Below are 6,709 nucleotides of genomic sequence, written 5' to 3'. Positions count from 1 at the left end.
CTCCCAGGAGGTCCAGAGAACAGCCACTGCAGCCCGCCCCCACCCCAGCGCAAGGCATGGCACGCTGGGCCGGAGGACCCACCCCCTCCCAGAGGCCCCTGGCTTGCTCATGCAGCCCTGGTCACATCACCGGAGCAGCTATAAGGCACAGAAAGCACCAGGGACAACCGCTTGCCCCCACTTGCATTTGCAAAGACAAGGCCGGAGGGTGTGAGGGCCGGCTCACATCTCCTTCTCCCTCCTTTTGCTCCTCCTCTGGCTGCTTAGCTTGCCCAGCTTCTTATCCAGGCTCCTCTGCAGCTGGGCCCACTTGGCGGGGTCCAGGGACCAGTCCTTGGCCCCACTGCCAGCGTACAGCACTCCCTCCCAGCTGATTCTCTTCAGGGCGTGGGCACAGGCCCTCTCCCCACAGCCATGGATCTTGGGCAGGCAGTGGCTGAGGCAGTAACGGTAGCTGCAGTGTGGGCAGAGCAGTCCCGGATTATGAGAGGGATGTCCAACTACTGGTTTAGGCCCAATCCCTGTAAACTGGCAGGACATTTTTCGAGGGGTCCCAAATTGGAGAGGGTGCAGGCCAGGCTGAGGAACACACCCTCATCCGTGCACGAATTTCATGCACCAGGCCACTAGTCCTATATAATAAAAGGCTAATATGAAAATTGACTGAATGGCCAAATAACTGATTGTTATGATGTGCACTGCTCAATGCAGGAGCTACCCCCAAGTGGTCAGTGCTCTCTGACTGGGAGCCTGGCTCATAGCTGGTGAGTGCAGTTGCGGTGGTGGGAGCCTCTCTTGCCTCTGCAGCAGCACTAAGGATGTCCGACTGATGGCTTAGTCCCACTCCCCATGGGCTTCTTAACCCAGCCTGAAAGCGGCCCTCAGCCCCTCACTCAGGCTTGCCAGGAACCCCAGTGGGAACCCCCACCCTAAATGGGCACAGGCCAGGCTGAGGGATGCCCCCCACCCCGAGTGTATGAATTTTGTGCACTGAGCCTCTTGTCTTATCTAATAAAAGATAAAAAGGGTAATTGACCATATCTTCACTATGCTTCCTATTGGCCAATCAAGGTGATATGCAAATTAACCACCAACGAAGATGGCGGCCGGCAGCCACACAGCTGAAGCTGTGTGGAGGCTTGCTTGCTTCAGTGATGGAGGAAGCCAAGGGGCCCGGCTCAGACTTGGAGCCGGTCCTCAGCTCCAGGGACAGCAATGAAGTTTCAATTATAGGAGGTAAATAAATCCCAGAGTAAGGCTACCAGTACAGCAGTGGTGGTAGGAGCCTCTTCTGCTTCTTCAGCAGCGCTTAGGATGTCTGACTGCAGCTTACGTCTGCTCCCCGCTGGCAAGTGGACATCCCCCAAGGGCTGCCGGGCTGCCAGAGGGATGTCTGATTGCCATCTTAGGCCCAATCCCTCTGGGAGCAGGCTTAAGCTAGCAGGTGGTCATCCCCAAGGGGTCCCAGACTGCGAGAGGGCACAGGCTGGGCTGAGGGAACCCTCCCCCCCACCGCGAGTGCACAAATTTTTGTTCACCTGGCCTCTAGTCCTATATAATATAAGGCTAATATGAAAATCAACTGAACAGCAGAGCAACTTGTTGCTATGATGCACACTTACCACCAGGGGGCAGACACTCAATGCAGGAGCTGCCCCCTGGTGGTCAGTGCACTCCTACGGGGTGAGCACTGCTCAGCCAGAAATCCTAAGCTAGGCTCACAACTGGCGAGCACAGCGATGTTGGTAGAGCCTCTCACACCTCTGCATCAGTTGGACATCCCCCGAGGGCTCCTGGACTGGGAAAGGGTGAGGCCTGGCTGAGGAACCCTCTCTCCCCCTGAGTGCACAAATTTTGTGCACTGAGCCTCTAATAAATATACATTTGCTGCCATTTTATTGTTCATTGTTTATTATTATTATTATTGTTGTTGTTGTTGTTGTTGTTGTTATTATTAAAGAAGACCTTTTAATATTTCATGTAATACTGGCTGGATGGTGATGAACTCCTTTAGTATTTTCTTGTCAGGGAGGGTCTTTATATTGCCTTATATTCTAAATAATAGTATTGCTGGGCACAATAATCTTGTTGTAGGCCCTTGCTTTTTATCACTTTGACTAATTCTTGCCCATTTCTTCTGTCCTGAAAAAGTTTCTTTTTGAGAAATCAAATGAAAGTCTTATGGGAGTGCCTTCAAAAGTAAACTACTGATTTTCTATTGCTGATTTTAATATTCTCTCTTTGTCTTTAACCTTTTGAGTTTTAATTATGTTGTATCTTGGTGTGGGCCTCTTGGGTTTAATTACATCCTTTCTGAACTTGCATAAGTATTTCCTTCACCTAGTTAGGGAAGTTTTCTGTAATTATTTTTTTCAAATAGGTTTTTAATGTCTTGCTCTCTCTCTTTTTCTTCTGGCACCCCATGATGCAACTCTTGGTGAATTTGAAGTTTTCCCAGAGGGTCCTTATGCTGTCCTCATTTTTTTCTTTTTTAATATATTTTATTGATTTTCTTCAGAGAGGAAGGGAGAGAGATAGCTAGAAACATTGATGAGAGAGAAACATTGATCAGCTGCCTCCTGCACACTCCCTACTGGGTATGTGCCCACAACCAAGGTACATGCCCTTGACTGGAATCAAACCTGGGACCCTTGAGTTTGCAGGCCAATGCTCTATCCACTGTGCCAAACCAGCTAGGGCTGTCCTCATTTTTTAGATTTTTTTTCTTTTTTGCTATTCTGATTTGTCATTTTTTTTACTTCCTTATATTTCAAATTGCAGTTCTGATTCTCAGCATGATCTACTCAAGTATCAATTGCCTATACATTATTCTTCATTTCAGTTAGTGTATCCTTCATTTCTAACTGGTTCTTTTTTATGGTTTCCATGTCATTTTTTATGCTGTTGAAGTTCTCTTTAAGTTAATCTTCTCTTTCACTGTGTTCATTGAGTAACTTTATAACCAGTGTTTTGAACTCTGCTTCCAGTACATGCTTGCCTCCATTTTGTTATTTTTCTGGAGTTTTGTTCTGTTCTTTCATTTGGGACATGTTTCTTTGTCTCCTTATTTTGAAAGCCTCCTAATGTTTGTTTCTCCATATTAGGTAGAGTGCTATATCTTCCAGGCTTGGTAGAGTGGCTCAGTATAGTAGATGCCCTGTGGCCTAGTGGTACCGCCTCCCCATTCACCTTAGCTGGACATTCCTGGTGCACCCCATCCTGTGGACTGTGTATATCCTCCTATGGTAAGTGAACCTTGTTTCTATTGGCACATTAATTGGAACGTTTACCCTGAATCAGATTGGCTGTAAGAACTCACCAAGGATAATCACCTGTGCAGGTGCCCACTCCATGGAGCATGACTTTGGCATGCCTCTGGTGCCCTCTGAGTTTACCCCTTGAGTGTGTCACATGTGGAGGTGGTTGGGTGGTGCTTCAACATTGTCTGAAGCTGTCTACCAGATACTCTGCCTCTGGGGTCTCCCAGGAGGTGTAGGCCAAGTTCACTGCCACCTGTGTTCAGCCTGGGGCTACCTGACATAAGCTATAAATCAGTCTACAAATGGCTGCTTCTTGCGCTGTGGTTGGGCATACCCAGGGAGTCCAAGCTGTGAACCAAGGCTGGCTTCTGCTAGTACCAGGTCTGGGATCACTTAGCAAGAAGTAAGGCAGATGCCAAGGCCAGATGCTATTTATTTGAGAGATTTTAAGAAAGTCTGAAGCCTGAGCCAAGACAGGCCATTTGAATGGGAAAACAACAACAAACAAACAAATAAAACAAAACAACAACAACAAAACACTGAAAGCATCTTGAGTGGGCCAAAAAGTTTGGTGGGGTCAGGTCTCAGAGAATCACCAGGGTAGGGTGAGCAGTGTGAATCAAATTGATGGATACTCAGATATGACACCCACCTAACAGTTCTGCAGGTGTAGGGATCAGAAATGGAACAGTGGCCTTTGCCAGCACTTCTGTCAGGGAGAAGGCTGACCGTCTAGCTCTTGTCCTGATGCCAGACTACCCAGTTTCTCCTCATATGTCCCTGGTGCCTTTTGAGTTGATGCCCCTGTGCTAGAGCTCAGAAGGGGTGAGTACAAGTAAGTCCCTGTGCACGCCTTTACAGAGGAAGAGCCTGGGACTCCAGAAGCCTTCCAACTCAATCAGCCACAATCCCTGCTAGTATTTACAGCCAAAAGTTATGGGGACCTCTTTTCCTGGCACTGGAACCCTGGGCCTGAAGACCTAGTGTGGGACTAGGACACCTTGCTCCACAGGGGGACCTCCACAGCCAAGATATCTCTCCTGATTTTTATCTGCCACACGTGGATGTGGGACATGCCCATTCTGCGTTTCCACCCCTTTTCCAGTCTCTAAGTGGCTTCTTCTTTATTTCATTAGTTGTAAGACTTATTCAGCTAGATTTCAGGCATTTCTAAATTATTATTGTTCTTTTGTTTGTTTGTTTTGCAACTTAGTTGTATTTTTGATGTGGTTGTGGGAGGCTGTGAGTACCACATTTACCTATGCTGCCATCTTGATTGGGTCTTCTATAACAACCAAACTAAAAATCATGCATGCAGCCTATAAAATTTTAAATGTAAAAAGTTAATGTAGAAAAAATTTGAAATCATGCATTTTTGGTAAAATAACTTATCTTATTGGGCTCCTTCTTTATTGATTCTTTTCTTTAAGAAGATGCACATAGGTTTTTAAAATACCTGTATATTTTATTATTTATATATATCATTATTCATGTAGCTAATTTCCCATTAATGGAAATTTAGTTTCTTTCCAATTATTTTGCTACTAATTATATACAATGAGCACAGCTACAGATATAGTTTTTTTTTTACTTACATCTATATATTTTCTGTAGGATTCATTTCCAGAAAAATTTTATTTCTCAAATGAAACCTGATAGAAATAATAATTTAAATGATCTTTTACACTATTCACTGATAATTATGTGAATGGTTATATTCTTTTACTTTTGCAAAAATGCAATACACTCATGTAAGATTTTATTACATATATACTAATGCATGTGCATGTAGGATACATTTTAAAAATTACTTATTTTACATATACTATATACACGAAGACAGTTTTGTTTACATATATCTATGATAAACTTTGCAGTCATTTTTTTAATTGTTCAATTTAAGGTCCTTAAACTTGGACCTTAATAAATAATTCTAACAAGTAAATACTATGTATATATTACTTCTTAAAAATTAACTATGTTGAAATCCATACATCTAAGAGACAAATATTAAGCAGAGATTCTGAGTGTTGGATTACCTCTATCATTGAGTAGTGAGTTAAAATCCATTTTAGATTATACAGTGCAGTGGAGAGGTGCTAGCGTTATCCATGAAACACAAAATAGAGAGTGATAGAAAGAAGGGTAATTGCAGGAAATTATGAAGAAGTGCTTTTTTGTGCTTCAAATATGGCTTAAATAAATAAATATCAGTAATCTTGCAATCCATATGATTAATCTTAAGTGTGCCAAGCTGTCATTTCATGATATTGCTATCAGATGAGCATTCAGATTGCTCCATGACACTTTTTTCTTTCCTATATTGTGGTGCTTTTTCTCTTCTTTCAGTGGTCACGTTCATTGAAATTAATTCTCTCTGTGATTTGTATTACCAAGGATCAGGTGTGACAATTCAAAAAATAGTGAAAAAAAATGGTTCTTTCATCCTCCGACCCTTCTTTGTCCAGCCCCAGGATGTCAGCAAGTGCTGCTCAATCGTGACCACCTCAAACATATACCCTCATTACTGGATAAAGCTCTTTAGTACCTTGATATTGTCCAAGTCGGATAATGCCATCCAGCATAGTTGTCCTCAACTCTATTCTATAAGGGAAGCATCAAAATATCTAAGTGAGTACTTGGTTTTTAATTTATTATTATTATAATATATTTTTATTGATTTCTGAGGGGAAGGGAGAGGAAAAGATAGAAACATCAATGATGAGAGCTAATCATTGATTGGGTGCCTCCTGCATGCCCTCTACTGGGGATTAAGCCCACCTGTGCCCTGTTCAGGACTCAAACTGTGACCTGCTAGTTCATAGGTCAATGCTCAACTACCAAGCCACACAGACCAAGCTTTAATTTATTATTATTATTGTCATTTTTGTGGCTATTGCTATTGTTATTTGCTAGTGGATCATTTAACATAGTTTTTGATGAGTTCCAGCCATGTACCATTCCCCACCACCCCACCCCCCACGGAAAAACAGAAATAGAGTACATATATCACAGATATGTAATGTTACTTAACTACTGAGGATTTTTTTTTAATTATTTTAAAATTTTAGGGGCATGGCTGTGAAAAAAAAATGTGACTAACTCCAACTCTTTGTCCCTCTCAATCTGTGTGGTGATGTGAAAATACTTGTTGCCATTTATATTTATACTAGAGGCCGAGTGCACAAAAATGTGTGCACTCGGGGGGAAGGGGGGGTCCCTCAGCCTGGCCTGTGCCCTCTTGCAGTCTGGGACCCCTCAGGAGATAACACCCTGCTGGTTTAGGCCTGCTCCTGGGTGGCAGAGGGCAGGCTCAATCCCTAGGAGCAGCCCCTGGTCTGGCTCAGAGCAGGGCCGATTGGGGAGTTGGGGCGCCACCCCCTGTCATGCACAGAGCAGGGCGGATCGGGAGGTTGTGATGCCACCCTCAGTCATGCTCAGGGTAGGTT

Source organism: Myotis davidii, unplaced genomic scaffold (assembly GCF_000327345.1).
Source record: "Myotis davidii unplaced genomic scaffold, ASM32734v1 scaffold24, whole genome shotgun sequence".
Taxonomy (NCBI): Eukaryota; Metazoa; Chordata; class Mammalia; order Chiroptera; family Vespertilionidae; genus Myotis; species Myotis davidii.
This window is presented reverse-complemented; position numbering follows the sequence as displayed.